The sequence below is a fragment of the Pteropus alecto genome, unplaced genomic scaffold (genome assembly GCF_000325575.1).
Source record: "Pteropus alecto unplaced genomic scaffold, ASM32557v1 scaffold81, whole genome shotgun sequence".
Lineage (NCBI taxonomy): Eukaryota > Metazoa > Chordata > Mammalia > Chiroptera > Pteropodidae > Pteropus > Pteropus alecto.
Window position 1 is genome coordinate 19,144,158 of NW_006433378.1, and position 17,221 is coordinate 19,161,378.

At 36.8% G+C, this 17,221-nt stretch overlaps 1 pseudogene; it reads right to left on the minus strand.

Annotated features, from left to right (window-relative positions):
- Positions 1-16,904: 16,904 nt before the first annotated feature.
- On the minus strand, positions 16,905-17,020 carry LOC112476899 (annotated as a pseudogene).
- Positions 17,021-17,221: the final 201 nt, after the last annotated feature.

The window sequence follows — 17,221 nt, forward strand, 5'->3', positions numbered from 1 at the left end:
CCCCTTCCCCTCTCTTACCTCTCTCCTCTCTGTCTTTTAACTGAGGAATAAGATTGTCTGGATCCCTCCCCAATTGTCTCCTATGACTAAAACTCATGCTTTTGTCGATGGTTGTGTTAAATGACTTTGCAGCTTCGATTCCCTCCCCTCCAGACAGAGATTTTCATCTGCTCGGGACGAGGAATGGTGTGGGTGATAGTGACAGGGAAAAGAAACCTATTTTGCACTCACATGGAACATGGTGCCCGGGACTCTCCTGTAAAGTGAGCTGGATGAGGAGGGTGTGACAGGGCGGCCATAGGTGAATGCGAGTTAATATTTCACGGTATATCTCAGCATATAGACAGTGTTCTTAATTCCTGAATAAAGGGCAAATTCAGAGCTGAATTTCACAGTATTTTCCAAATACTTTGCCCATTTCAATTTTGTCCAGAGAGTGGAAGCTTATATAAATCTTGTATCTATTGAGTTTACCCATGTGCTCAAGCCTTTTAGTTTGAATATATTAAAATAATCTCCTTCTCTGACCTTCAGCCCCATCTTCTAAATGTGTTTACCTCTGTTAGAAACTCCCAGCAGAGCCTGGTAGAATGGTGTGGCGGGAGATCGGAGGCAGAGACAGGCTATGAAGGGAAAAGAGCTGATGTGAACTCAGGGCCGGTGCTAGGACAGTAGGAAAAAATGGCAGCTAATCCCAACTTAAAGGGTCATGGATGGCTTCCTAGGGGTGACACGTGAAGTGAGCTACGGGTGATGACCGGGGGTAGCACAGTCTGGTGTCACGTTGAGGGTAGGGAGCTATACCTGTAGTCCACGCAGTGGATGAGAGTCGTAAGGATGGTGCCCAGTGTGTTTGCTTGTGGTGGCCGATCAGCTCTCAGGCTTTCTTCTTTCTCTCTGACGAAGGTTGTCACCCTTGGATGAATGGTTCTCATGGTGGTATTTCTGCTCTGTGACCCTGCCCGGCTATGGGGTTAACCCTTGACTCAAGCTGCACCTTTTCGATCCTGAACACCTGGAATTTCATAGTTTGAACTGAAACATGATAACACCAGGAAGACGAGAACTGAGTTGCTGGTGGCTGTGCTCTAGAAGGAAGTTCACAAACCCTGGGGTGAAAGCTGTTGGAGTTCCTGTCCCCCTACATCTTAGGGGTTGGCTACTAAACTCTTGTAGTTAGCAGTATATACCAGTACTCTTCTAATGAATTCATTTCTGATGGCTGTTCTACAGACAATTTCCAGTCGTCAGTTTCTTTTATTTATACCTTAACTCATTAACTGCCCACAAATTTGCCTTTCAAAAATTCTCCGGGTGCTATCCATACTGCGCTTCTTTCTCTTGGATTGAAGAAGTGGTTTTCAATCTTTAGATCACTTCAGACCCCCTGGAGGTTTATTAAAATGCAGATTGCTGGGACCCCTTCTCCCCTGCAGGGGTTCTGATTCAGCAGGTCTGGGATGAGGCATGAGGATCTGTATTTCTATTTCTAACAAGTTCCCAAATAATGCTTGTGTTGCTGATCACGGAACCGTACATTCAGAACCACTGGCTTATGAAGTAGTAACACTAGAAGCGTTCTGCAAAAGTAAAAATACATCATGAGATGCATTATGCTTACGTGTTTGCGCTTGTGTGGCAGAAACACCCAACGTCCAGACATTTAACACCTTAACATAAGTGGGGTCATATTCGTTTCCAATTGGAAGAGAGATGGTTTGGCTATAGGTATGGTGATCATATGCCCTGCTTATCCTAGATACACCTATTTCAAGTAATTTTTATTTCGTTCAATAAAGTGGGCCCTTATATGTATATATAATTAAGCAGAATTTAATATTTATATTCAAAATATATTTAATTGAAACACATGCACAGAAAAAATTTTAAAATCTATTGTTAGATCACAGGTCCCATTTTTTTTTGGTTCAGGGGACTCCATCATGGTGTATACAAGTAAAGTCTGAGTAAAGAAAGAGGAAAGGAAAGGGCCAGAGCAGAGGGCCACCGGAAACACATTCCCGGGTAGGTACAGGTTTGGTAGTCTGTGAAGGTAAATTTGTTAGCACCCACCTGGAGAATTGTGACCAGTAGGAAGAGAAGGTCATGGGCAGGATGCACCCCATGGCAGACGCCAAAGCAGTTGCCCACAGGTAGAATTTCCTCACTTCCCAGGGAAGTCTCAGCCCTACTTTTTAAGGCCTTCTAAGATTTTAAGTCAGACCCACCAGATAGCCAGGATAATCTCCCTTAATTAAAATTAAAGTCAACTGAGTAGGGACTTTAATTAAATCTGCAAAATCTTTTCACAGCAACACCTAGATTAGTGTTTGATTGAATAACTGAGAACTGTAGCTGAGCTAAGATGACCTGTCAAAAAAAAAAAAAAAAAAAACATTGCAGAGAGAATGGACTGCCTTGAAAGGGAGACTGCCAGGAAGGGCTAAATGGTGGTTTCAAGGGTCAAAAATGCAAATCTTCCCCACTTCTCAGTTGGGGCATACCCTTTATTCAGGAATTGTCTCCTATAATAGAGAGAGAGAGGGAGGAAGGGGGAAAGAGAGAAAGAGAGCAGAGAGCAAGTGAGAGATGCTTAATAATAGTTTCTGCAAATGTGTTAAAGCTGAATGTGAGAAGAAAAAGTTGTTTTCAGGAAATAGGAGCTGGCTCACCTTTAGCAAGAAAATCAGCTGCCTCTAGCAAAGTGGAATTGCAGTATTGTTCTGGGTGGCAATTTGCACCCAAATGGCAAAATTTTTCAACAGCCTGGCAGGGATGATACTGAAGACAAAAGCGTTTCTCTCTCAGTAAATCAGTGATGCAGCCTAGTCCAGAGGTGAGTAGCGTGAGCCTGGAAAAGTTGCCTGCCCTTTGGTCTGTGAGCCATTGATGAGAAATTGGGCAGGCAGAACATAGTTTATTTTAGTTTATTTATACCATAGAAAAGACTATGATCCTCTTTACTATATCTGAGGAAGGATCTCTGAGCTATTAATTGAATATGCACCCTTAATTTAAAACTCTGTGATTGTCAGGGTATTAACCACTTAGCAATGTCAGGTAAACGCTTAAGAACTTGGAGCACAATTTAACTTCCATCTCAGAGTCAGAGACAAACGCGGCAGCCAGAGTGGATAATGGTATGTTTAGTAAGAGTCACCAATGAGAGCTTACCAGGACATGGGGGGTTAGCAGACAAATGCTATTATCGAAAGACAGCAGAAAAATGTGACTTTCGTAAAATACACCTTTCGAAGAAAAGTATCTGAAAGGAGTGGAGTCTACATAAAAGCCCCGAATTATAGCACATGTGAAAAAATACTCGACAGTTTTAGAATAATGGAAAATAGCTCTGCGTTATGTGGTCTTTATTTCCTCCTTGGTCCCTTACATTATGTAGCCTCCTGGTACCATTTTGATGTCCTCAGGATACTCCAAGGTCCTTTTCAAGTCTTCCCTCTCAGGTTTTTGATCTGCCATTGATCTTTTCCCTCCCAACTTCCTTCTCTTAAGACTTAACTTTCCTATGAATAATACTCTCAAGAACGTGATTTTTAATTATCTGAGTTCCGGGAGATGTTCTGATAGCAATATTGGTGCTGAGTGTGGAATTTGTTCATCGGTGGTAGATCATAGAATATAATGTCAAGTTCCTCCTGGTTTGATATAGAAATTTAACTGTTTTTCCATCTCCTTCTTTCCTGCAGAGGAAGGATGAAAAGCAAATACTTTCCTTGATTTCCTGGGAAAGTGGACTAATTTTTTGGCTGCTGGTGAGAGAGTTTGATGGGTCATCAAATTCCATTGAGAAAGAGAGAACAGAAAGCATTTGAGCAGAGAGAATATATACCTGGGACTGTGTACTTCTCTTCTCCACCCAAGTTCAGAACCAGTTGGAGATGAAGATAATGGAGTAGTGATGTCAAATATTGTCTTCATTACTAATACAGCTGACCTTGGAGGATATGGCATCTCTATAGGTCCTGATTCTGAACCCACGAAGCAGACAGGCTTACCCCTCAGTCCCAGGCTATGTTGAACCAGGGCGGGCCTGCCAGAGGAGGGCTGGCTGCCTCTATAAGATCTTCAGCATGGACTTGCAGAGGAGGGTGTCTGCTTGCCCTGGGCACCTCTCTTCAAGAGGAAGAGATGAGGAAGAAACTGCGAGGCACTAGTCAGTTCCTTTTCTCATATTCTTTAATCAAGTGAATGTTTCTCTCTCAATCCCTAGGGACAGAATAGGTGAGACAGAGGAATTATTCTCCCCATGAGAAATAACAAAGTTGAGAGATTCACCTGGATTAGTAAAAGGAGAGACCTATGGTTGTTGGGGTAGAGGAGCTCTGTGCCCAGCTCTTGGCAGCGCTCGTGGAAGATGATGAGAATCAAGAAGGAAATGGCTGTTGGTGTGCATTTAGGGAGGCAGATCCTCACGCACCTGACTCATCAGCCTTGTCAAAGATGAACATATACAAAAACATGGCCCAGAGGTGGTGGAATGACTGAGATTGAATTTACCATCAGACTTTCAGAATAGGGGCTCAGAATTGAAATGCCCCTGATTTATAGAAAACCAAGGAGTGGGATATTTCATGAACTCTAAGAGGCCATTCACTCTAAGATGTTGACTTTTTATGTTCCACCGAGAAAGAAAAAAAATTGCTATTAAATTAGGATATAATGCTATCATACCTCTTGGTGTTTTTATTTTATACTTAAGAAAATGTCTATTCTAGATTTCTCTAGGCATAGAAATCTTTCATTTACTACTCCTGTGCACGAAAAAGAAACTTAAGCAAAATCCATTGTAACCCATTCCTGGTAGTTTTCTTCATTTAAAATCTTACTCTTCCGGATCTCCTTTTTGATTCAGAGTTGACAGTGTTCGTGTTTTGCTCTTTGGTGTCTTTTTCTGTGCTGCAAGAGCATTGGTCATACAGCATTTATTAAAAGCGTGTTCCAGCATTGTCTCTGGGACTTTCTTCCAAGCCACTTGCCACTTCTCTGAGCTGGAAAGTAGCAACTTCACCATAATTGCCACATGATAATAATGAGGGGAAGACACCTTTGCTTGTAAGAAGCATCCCAATTTCTGAGATGTTAAGATGTTAATTTAAAAATGTGTACCCTAGAATGAATGAATGAATGGATGAATAGTATTTTTTTTGTGCGCACCTAAATTTCATTCTCATTACATTTATAATTGGGAGATAGCTTAAAGGTCTATTTTTCAATATTTTAAAAAAATTATAATAAAGCCAAGGCTCATAAAAATTATGTGAATTTCCCAGGATCACACAATCTTAAGGGTTTTGTATAATACTGCTTAGAGGTATAACAACTTAATCCTCAGCAATGAATAGCTTTTTGTGGGCTCCAGGCAGTGGGGCACATGACTGATGACTGTCACAGCTGGGGGCCCTTTTTGTTATCCCTTAAATCACACAAACGTGCAAATATCTACTAGTCGTGCCTCAATAGAATTGCTTTGTTGGTCATCACAAAGAGGCATTAGACTAATTTGGAAACGAAAAATAGGAAGCATTTACTTCAACATGCAGTGCTTCTCGGTTTTGTTACCTTTGGAATTAACGAACTTCTGGATGTTTAAATGATGCATAGGTCAATGGAATTCTACTGAACTGTGTGATCTTGGATAAACTACTTAATTTTTCTGAGTATTGGGCTACTTATAAAATTAACGGGTTAAATTAGATCATCTTTCAACACTTCAATTCTATATTGATCTTCTAGCTCATCATGGTTTAAAATATAAAAATCTATGAAAAATAAGATGTAAGATGGGTGGTTTGTCTTTGCAGGGGAACTGCAAAACGGAAACGATTCTGACAGAGTAATAAGCAGTGAATCGATCCCTGAAAGATCAATTATGCCAATATTTATTTATGCACAAGGAAAGGACTGTTGGGTCACTCTGGACAATTATGGTTGTTATCTTCAAGTGATGTCATCACAGAGAGAACTGCAGCTTTTGGTCTTTCTAAGAGATTTAAACAATTTTAGTGGGGCTGATAATTCCACATCATATCATGACTAACAATGAGATAAAGTCCAGAGGCTCAAAAATTACCATAAGAGCAGAGATAGGAATTTGCAGCAAATCCATGAGGTGATGAGATGCCTGATGCAAGAGTGTGTATTTTCTAAGAAAAGCCACTCTTGCGAATGACGCTGATCCTGAATTTTAGAGAAATAATGAACATCTTGAAGCTTTCCTGCTGGTGAATCCACCAGAGGACTGGCTGGCCCATTTCTCAGATATTTGATCCTGTTTCCTTATTTTTTGGCTGTGGCTATTTACATTCCTCTGTCCACTTTTCTCCCTAGGATACTCCTATGCATATACTTCCCTTAACTTTGCCCTGTTCTGTTGTATTCGAAGCAAGTCTAACAACTTTCTTTTATTGTTATTCATTTATATTGCTAAGGATTGTGGGAAATGTATCAGGATCGACAGCTGTAACAAATCTCAGAAAAATAATCTCAAAATATATGAAGGTGATTTACTCTATAAATGTAAACAGGGCTACAAATACATTTTGGCAAGCCTCTATTCCAGATTCCTTCCATGATATTCCTATTTCCTGTTAGCTTTCTTCTCTACCAATCCCATTTATGTTGGGTTCTGGCTCAGGATGCTCATAAGCCATACTAAGGTCCAGTAGGTCTGGTACTATTGGTCCCTGGATTGTTCTGCCTTCTTTATTTCTTAGCAATATTCCTTCATTAACCATTAGGCTATTTCTTTTTTACCTGAACTTTAGTTCAAATGGTGTATCCTAAAGCGAAATAATCTTTATAACATTATCATGTTTGGATTTATTTTTAGGTGATTGCTTCCTCTCTCAGCCTTGATTCTTCGGGATGCCAAGTTCTTTCATGGTCGTCTCTAGTTCCATTCCTTGATTAAGGTCAAAACTTCTTTACAGACCATCTTAACTCCAAATGTCAGGTTCTTTCCAGTGGTGTACTGGTAAATGTTTAACAACCAGCTCTCAGAAGTAGAAGAGAAACCTGACTTGTAGCATTTGCCAATTTCCATGGTGTAAATACTCCCACTATGGCTAATTTCAAACCACCAACATGATGCCACTGAACTCAGGGTTGAAAAGAGATGCACATAACTGGCTCTCACTGGCTGACTCCAGCACTGCAATCACTGGTTCTTTCACTAACTAATTTATTGAATAGAGTAGTTGACATGGTGCATGGATAAAGCAATTTTATTCTTACTAACCATTGCTTCTTTAAAAATAAAACTGTCATTTCTCCCCACCCCCATCCCTGGAAGAAATTCCAGGCAGATTCCATAGCTTCTCTGGTGACATTTTAAAGTATCTATACAATGTACTGTTTACATAAAAGAGGCTGCTGATTGGTCTGGTATCCAGGGTTCTGCTGCCTATTTTCTATCCCAGAGTCCAGGTGACCTTACGAGGTCCATTCAGAGCTAATTTGTTAGGAAAATCAAAAATATATGTTTAGAGTCTATTGTAACTTGTCTTTATTGATGTGGGCCAATAGTCCACAATCTGGTCAGGTTATAATGGATATAGATAAATAACCATTGACTGCATGTTGAATTTACTCAGTACTAGGAATTTATCTTTTTTTAATAGTGCTTTTTAATCCGACCTAACAAAGAGATTATGGACTCTGGAGTCAGATTTCCTGGTTTTGAGTCTTGGCATTGCCACTTACTGAGCAGTATGACTTTGAGCATACTACTGGATCTTTCCATGCCTCTGTTTTCTCATCTGTAAAATGGGACAATTAATAGTATACCTATTTCATAGTGTTGTTTTGAAGATCAAAGGGTCATTATGTATAAAGAATTTACAACAGTGATGACAAATACTGGGTACTCTATATGTGATAACTATTATTATTATTATCACTACGATGGTGGATGAAATTGCCTGTTCCAATTTTGGAGATATAATAAACTATAGTAAACTGTAAAAAAAAATATATCACTCAAGTCTAATACAATTACTCATTCCAGTTAAAACTTCCTTCCGATTCCAGTTTGGATTTTTGCCAGTCTGTGACCCTGCTGGAGAGAGAGCACCATGGTCAGTTTCATTGCGACTTAGGTACTTGCTCTTTTAGTCCCGTCCTGCGCCCACCATGCTGCTTCTGGTTTCTTCAGGGTTAGCGGCTCTAGTGGCGGATGGTGTTGGCAAAATGGGAGAGTGGATCTTATTTCACTAGTTCTCTTGATCGGAGTAAAGGTGGTAGATGACCACAGCTGACTCTTTCTCTCGTGGAACACTTTTAGGGTTTGTTTGGAGATTTCCTCCGAGAACCTCCAATTCCATCTTTATTGCAAGGAGGTAACTCTTCTGGCTGCTTGTTTCCTAGTCTTCCTCAGACCCTAAATTCTGACTGCCCATATCTAGCTTCTGTATTCATTTTTATCCCAGTCAGCTTGAGATGTACCGGCTACAACCAATAAGATCTTCCCTTTTGGTTCTGCCTGCCAGCAGGTGCAACCAGTCCCACATCTTCAGGCTTTCTATGAGTTGAAAGTGTACGTGTCCTGTGAGTGGTTCTGGTAAGGTGTCTTCTCTTCACCTTGCTTAAGGAGGTGCCCCTCACCACTCTCTGTGTGGAGAAGTGCCACAGCAGAATGCTGAAGCATTCTTCCATCTCCAGCCTCTTCAATCTCCTTAAGAGATTCATCTTTCCACTGATTCTTCTTTTTGAGCTGATCATCCTATGTCTGGGAATCCATCTTAAGGAACTAAGCTCAAATATTGAAAATGCTTTTGTTCAGATTTCTTTTTACTTCTTTTTTCCTTTCTCTTATATACTCTGGCAGGAGGTGACTGTTAAAAGCTGTTAGAGCCGGTTCTAGCCACTCCTTTACAAATCTTACTTAGATATCACCTTAATTATGAGGATGGAGGGAGTGGGAAGTGTTCTACATTTTGGGATTTCAAATGAAAATGTAGGAAGGTTGCAGTTTAAATTTCTGTTATATAATCTTTCCTGGGTTCTATCAAAGACCTTCTTGTTAAGTCTGTATTCCCTAAGTTTGTCTATCTGGCTAGACTAATTCTCCTCTGTGTCTTTTGGTGTCTTTACAATTATTTTCTAGTCACAGCCTTCTGTAGCACTTCAAACATTTACCAAATATACCTGTTTGCTAGTTTATCTAAAAATGTGTCCTTTAAAAGTTAAAAAAAAAAATAATTGGCTCATACCCTGTAATTGAAAGAATATTTTCTTTCTTCTTATAAATTAGATCTGATACCAAGAAGAGTAAAACCAGTTTCGAAATAATATGTTATTACACTGTATGTTTTATGTGTCGTAATTCATAATAAATTAAAGCAGGAGTATTTTTCTCAAGATCCCACCACTGCAAATTTTCATAATCTAACATGATAAGAAAAGCTGGCCAGTTGGAATCAATTGAAGTGCTCATGAAAGGCTTTGAAACTATACTTTCGATTTTAAGAATTACTTTGTGGTTCCAATAAATGGCATTTTACATGTAGTATCACAAATAGGGTTCATTTTAAGCACTCTTTATATATGGAATTTATGAATTATGAAAGAATCTTTTGCTTTGCACCAGAATACTTCACATCTTAATGAAGAGATATCATTGATTTTATTTGAAAAAAATTGCTTTTTAAGAACATTGAAAAATTCAGTTTCTATTAAAATGTGTCCTCAGGACTATAAATCTAGCAATCTGGAATACCTGGTTAAGACAGTGAAATATTAAAGGTATATAAAAAGTTGTAAATATATGGAGGGATAAAGCACATGATAAATTTAGAAACTTTGAATATATTAGGATTATGTTACATTAAAATATTTATGTTTTATGTTTATAGTTATATTATAATATATTATTAGAAACCCTAAATAAACTCAAATGAAGTCATTAAATTTTATAAAAAAGGTAAATAATGAGTTGGAATATAAGGTAAAATAAAATATTTCATTAGCTTTTTTGGTATCTCTATAACTACTTAGATTACACAGTATAAAGAAATAGAGTCCATAAACATGAAATAACACAAATCTAAAATTATTAAAAATAATCTGAATAATAAATGAGCAGGAGCCACATAAAAAAACAGAAAGATTACCAAAATAAGGGTTTGATAATTGAAAGATGTACTATTTTATTGGCTTGTAGGGTTACATATTGTAAAATCATTGCCTTGTCCCAAATTAATTTGTCATTTTAATATAATCGTTTAAAGTCCTGATGGGATTCTTTTGGGAGGAACTTTAAAAAAGTAATAAAACTTTTACAAAGAATAACTTTTAAAAAAAGAAAATGACTGGTGAGGAACTCTACATTAAGATGTGTCATGAAGCTAGAATGCTTTCAGCAGTGTAGGTCTGATATAGGCCTACACTAGAATCAGACAGCTTAAATGAATTCTCTGATATATAAGTTTTAATGTGTAGTAACGAAGGTGAAAAAAAATGGTTATAGGGAGTAGTGTTTAATAAATGGTCATCTGTTTGCAACCACTGATATCTTTGGATTTTAATCTTACACTCCAAAAATAAATTCTACAAAGATAGAAGAAAGTAATGTAAAAGTCATGTAATTTTAAATGTTTAGTAGAAACTAGCAAATCTCTATATGAGGGAAAAGTTGCTAAACTTAAAAATAATGGAAGAAAACATAAGGGCAAAGATAGATTTTATGCTACAAAAATAAAAATGTATGCCTAAAAAAAAATCAGAATTAAGAGGCAAATACTTGGGAGATTTTTTAATTAACAACATATCAAGTTCATTTTCTTTATTATAAAATACTACAAAAATCAATAATAGAAACCTTAAAACCACAACAGATCAAAATGCAAAAATTATTATCAGAAAATCATAAAAGACAGTACCAACTAATAAATGAGCATAAGGAAATAGTTTCAATGTTATAGTAATCAAAGAATTTGCAAATTAAGATGACAATAAAATGTCATGAAATGAACAATTTGTTTTCAATGAGAAAACTTACTGTTAGTAAGGTAAGGATACAGTGGAGTGGATATGTCCATTCATCGTAAGAGAGAGTACAAATTGTTGGAAATCTTTTGGGGAAAAAAGTTGGGAACATATACTTTTACATGTTTCTACCTTTTGAACAAATACTTTGTTTCTGGGAATTAATCTTAAGGAACTAAGCCCAAATAATGAAAAAGTTTTTTGTTTAGAGATGTTTTTTCCACTCTTTATGTAATAGTTAAAATTGAAAACCATTTTAACGTGCCACAGAATAAAATAGTTAAATAAGGTCAGGTATTACCATTCAGTGGGATATTATGTAATTGTTTTAAGATGCTTTTGTAAAAATTTATAATAGGATAAATTTTCATTCCATAGTAAAGAAAGCAAAGTATATATTGTATGTATACACTGTATAGTAAAGAAAGTAAAGTATATATTTTTATAAATATAAGTATATACTTATATATACATACATATGTATATATTTATATATTATGAAGTTTCATATATAGAATACAGTTATGTAAATAAATACAATGATGTAAAACCAAAAAATAAAAAAAGGTAAAATAGACCTCAAAATTCCATTTATATATATGAAAGAAAGAAAATCAATTCACCAAATGTTAACATTGGTATTGTTTTGTATGGTGGGAGTAAGACTTTTTTCTTTAGCTTTTTTCTGTTAATTTCCATTATGAACATATATTACTTTTATTTATTTATTTATTTATTTATTTATTTATTTATTTATTTATTTGATTATATAGTCAATCACATTGACTCGTTTTGAAAAATTAATTAACTAATTAATTTTATGGGCTGTCCACTTTAACAGTAAGGCATATATATATTTATACTGTGTGTTCACCTCTCATAGTTAGATTTCTTTCTGTCACCACATATTTGACCCCCTTAACCCCATCTACCTCCTCCTCCCCCCAATGTATTACTTTTAGAATGGACAAAACAAAGTTTTGAAAAGTAGTACACCCATACAAAATGGTTTCCCAGTATTGATTTACATAGCATGTGTGATTTTCATCAAATAGAAATCCACTAGTGCCAAAGTCCTCTTTTTATTAATTCGTCACTTCAGGCAGTTGTTAAGAATCCTCCCCACCTTAAAGAATATGAGCCTATTTCTTTAGTTCTGTGGCCTAAGTTAAAAGGTGGGGTAAGTGCTAACATTTTTTTTTTTTTTTAAGAAAGAAAAATTTCAGTGCAGACCCCTTACCTAGCTCTGAAAATGTCACTGGAAAATTATAGTCCTTAACTTAAAAAGCTTTAATTCTAGATTATATGGGTGAATCAGTTCAGATTCATAAATAATATGAAAAGGTCTTTCAATCGTAAAAAGGCCTGCTCAATAAAATGAATCACTGTGAGGTTGGCTATTTCTGTTGAAGATGAGATTTTTTTTCCCCCAGAAATATTTGAAAGAGTGAATGTCACAGCTGGGAATCATTCCAACAGTGCAGGGAAAAACAGAGCTATAAATAGGATGAAGAAACAAGTGAGCAATTAGGAAATGGCGGAGCAAACCGAAAGCAACAATAGAGGCTGGAAAAATATCAGCAGAGGATTCAGAACTGAAATCTGTAAACGTTCTCTAACAGCCTCTATAAGAGGAGAGAAAAGAGACTCTTCATAACGTCTGGATCCATGTGATTTTCAGACATCTAGTTTCATGTACTGTAAAAGAAGGTGATAAATTAGGACCTTTAGAAATAGTGAATTTTTGGCTGCCATTTCAAGAATAATAACAAATAACTATAGCAGTAAGACTGAGTAAGTCTAATAATATCTGAAATTAGCTTGTCTGTTTTAGTTTTTGTTTTAAAGAGTGTTCACATGAAACATGCACAAATTTTAACTCATTCGACAATTGCGATGTGTAGAAGAAAATAATTGCTTTTTTCAGCAAGTGACATGTGCTTCCTCTTGAGAGCTCATCTGGTTAGTGGGGAACAAATTACCTAAATGTGCAAGTCAACTTAAAGTTTAGACCAACTAGATAAATTAAAGAGTGATTCAAATATTGTTCCTATCAAATATCAGTTCCTTGCTAGTTCTAATAGATTTTATAATTTAGAAATGTTGTTGACTTGAGCAGTAATTTATTGTCTTAGTTATGCAATTGCTTTTCATCTCATTTTATCCTTTTATCATCTTCTAAGTTGTTTTATAGAATAACACAATTTGTAGAGGAATTTCCTTCTGTCCATTGAATAATTTTTCCTTCTGGGCTTGTTCTTTGTCTTTTCCATATTCTTTTACTACTCACACCCTTTTAGCTGTTACATGTTGGCAGAGTTGCAATGCTGTTTCTTTCCATCTTGCTTATGCTTTGGCAATTCTGTGCCGACATTCTATTTGATCTAATATAGAGTCTGTGACTTCTTAGCCCTCTTCTTGTCACGTATGAGAAGTTTGTTTTCCTTTCCAAACTACACATTGAAAGTCAAGTATTTTTGGTCTTCTTCCCATTTTTAAGTAGACTAAGGAGAAAATAAGAGGAGAGGAGAGCAGAGGGTTTGTTTTTATTATATATACATGTTCAATACACTGAGCTGGGTGGCATATTACGTTTTTGTGGGGGGAGGGGTATCCTCGAGCAACCACCTGTTCAAGGTGTAGCTCTGGAACTTTCTTTTTCATCAGAGGGCATCACCCATACTGATTGCTTTCTCCATTTAACCTGCTTCACCCCAGGAATTGTTCCATTATTCTTGTTAAAAGAAGAAAAAGATTAGGATACACATTTAGTCTGCTTCTGTTCAGGGGGTATTAATAAAATTTTAAGACTGTGTAAACTCCCTGACATACCTTCTGGGGTGGGTAGAGTTTGGTCGGAGGGGTGTGGTTAGGGATGAAGCGGTGCCCCTCTCCTCACTCCAGAGTCCCCTGAAAATTTCCTTCCATTACTTAAAAAACTGTACATCCCTAATTTGATTAATTTTCCATTTGTGAGTTGGTGTAGCTCCTTTTTCTTGCTTGCTTAGATATCAGTGGAGGGAAATTCTGTGTCGCAGCTTACATTTGTTACGTTGACCCAGAAATCCTGCTAAGCATGTTAATAACAATGCTGTGAAGAGGGTATTGATGCCCCTGTCTGAAGAGAGACCAACAAGGCCCAGCGTTAGTAATATGCTTATGAACATATAAATTAATAAGTGGAAGGACCATAAATCAAATCCATTTCATTCCTGACTATTTCTTTTTACGTTAGCGTCCCCTAAACACTAGGTTCATTCATTCATTCATTCTTTGAACAAATTAATTAAACATATATGTATGTAAACATATATTTATATATTGTTGTACTGTGCTTGACATCTTTTAAAAATTACAGGCTAAAGGGCTTTTTGGAAAAGAACTACAGCTTTGTTTCTGTTTGTTTAATAGATGCCTTCCTGAATAGCTGTGTGCGAAATTAATTCTAGCCAGTATATTTAAAATGCGCACTCGTGTTTACTATTTATTTCTTCACTTGCTTATTTTCACCCAGCTTTATTGAGCTATAATTGATGTATAACATTGTGTAAGTTTAAGGTGTACAACTTGTTGATTTAATACATTTATATATTGCAAAATGATTACCACCATGACATTAGCCAACACTTCTGTCCAGTCATGCAATTTGTTTCTTTTTTGTGTTGAGAACATTTGGGATCTAGTCTTCCAGCAATGTTCAAGTATACGATACAATATTATTAGCTATAATCTCCATTCTGTACATTAGATCCCCAGAACTTGTTGATGTTATAACTGGAAGTTTGTACCCTTTGACCAGTATATCCCCATTTTCCCATACGCCAACCCCAGTAACCACCATTCTATTCTGTTTGTCTGAGTTTGACTTTTTTAGATTCCACATATAAGTGATAATATACAGTATTTTTTTTTTTTCTGGATGACGTATTTCACTTAGCATTATGTCCTCAGGTTGCATCTAAGTTGTTGCAAACAGTAGGATTTCCTTCTTTCTCATTTCTCATGAATAATATTTCATTATATTTATATCACATTCTTTACTCATTCATCTGTTGATAGACACTTAGGTTGTTTCCATACCCCGACTATTGTGAGTAATGCTGCAATAAGCATGGGGGTACAGATCTCTACAAGATCCTGATTTCAGTTCCTTTGGATATACACAAAGTGGGATTGCTGAATCATGTAGTGATTCTATTATTAATTTTTTGAGGAACTTTAATACTGTTTTTCATAGTGGTTTTTCCAATTTGCATTCCCACCAAGAGTAGACTGGGGGTGCCTCTGTACCCTCACCATGTGTTCACTATTTAAAATAGCCATGCATAAGATACCCCTTAAATTAAGGAAAGTTTTAGTGGTTTCATTTTTAAAATATGCATTATGTTTTGTTTCTATAATAAAGCACAGCCATATCAGAAGTTATCAACAGGTTTCCAAAATCTCCCTTAGAAGGATTTAAACCAAGTGGAAATTTCATCTTGCTGTAATGGTTTATGGGATCCTGAAGACCAAGGAATAGACTTAATAACACTGATATGGCCAAGGCTACAATTCCTTTAGACAGCAAGTCTCTCAAGATTTTAGATTTTCACTTCTCAGAGTGACAGTACTTTTTTTTTTTTGGCTATTCACATATCTTATACGAATTCTAGTTTAAAATCTCCTCAAAGAACAACAGTCTTTCAAGTTCAGGGCACTTGACCAGCTGAAATTGTGCCTTGTGTTGATGAAGTACCTTTTGCTGGTTACACAGTGAAATGTCACACATGGCACAATTCTCTTTCATTGCTGAAAGCCCATGGTGATCACTTTGTGTTATGCGTCTATCTATCCTTACTTTCACCAGCTCATTTTCTACAGGCATTTATGTGTTTGTTTCCCGCTTTTACTGGGCACTGGGGCATTTGTTTGCGAGAATACAAGAACCTGTGTCTTTATTTTTGACAAAGCTAGGAAGTTTTGCTTTTATTTCTTCCCTTGATCTCTATTTGACTATTCCTGAGTGCAATGTGTAGAGGGTTCTGTGTTAGTGTCTGAGCCTTACTGGTATGCTCACTGCTTTAATCTTCTGGTTCAGTGGTTCTTATACTGAACATAAATATTGTCTAGGATGCTTGTTAAAATATAGTGAGGACCCACTATTAGAAATTCTGATTCAAAGCACCGGGATAGGATGTAACAATCTGCTGTTTAACAAGGTCCCCAGATGATCCTAAGGAAAGTAGTCCATTACCCACATTTTTAGAAACAGCACTTTAGATCACTTAATAGTTGGAACATGGTCAACCAAGGAGCACTTCCCCACACTGGTTATCAGAGAAGTAACCGTTCTTCATGTTTCACAATAGCCCTACTGGAGAAAACACCTCATGTGAAATGGTGGTCTAAATTACCTAAAGAAAGGATGTGTACTTTAAGAAAGTAATGTTAGAGACAGACATTTGAATGATTAATTTTATCTAGTTAGCACTTAATTTTGCTAGCTTATTCTAGATAATGTGCAAAAGTAGATATTAAAATCTAATTAAAAAGACTAGTTTTCTTTTTTTTTTTTTCTAAGAAATGGTAGTGAGATGGTTACTTTTACATGTCACACCTGGCTAGACTATGGTGCCCAGTCATTTGGCCAAATACTGGTTCTTATGTTGCCATGAAGGTATATTTTAGATGTGATTAATGCTTATAATCAGCTACCTTTAAGTAAAGCAGATTATCCTCCATAATGTGGGTGGGCCTCATCTAATCAGTTGGAGACCATAAAAGCAAAGACTGAGGGGAAACAAAAGAGCAGACTGAGGTTTCTGGAAGAAGATGAAATTCTGCCTCTTGACCACAACATAGAAATTCTGCATGAGTTTCTAGACTGCTGACTGGCCTGCATATTTTATTATTATTTATGCCTACAGCACCTGGTCTTCCTAGATGGTCTCCCATCCAAGTACTAACCAGGCCCGACTCTACTTAGCTTCCGAGATCAGACATTGGGCTTATTTAGGGTGACATGGCCATAGACCAAAGATTGTGGCTGCACTGGGGCGTGAACTCAGGACCTTATGCGTGTAAAGCGGACATGCTAACCGCTACACTATGGACTCATGTCCTGGCCTGCATATTTTAGATTGTCAGCCCCTATGATTGTGTGAGCCAATTTCTAAAAATTTCTAAAAATTTCAAAAAATCTCTAGCTCCCTTGCTCCCTCACTCCCTCGCTCCC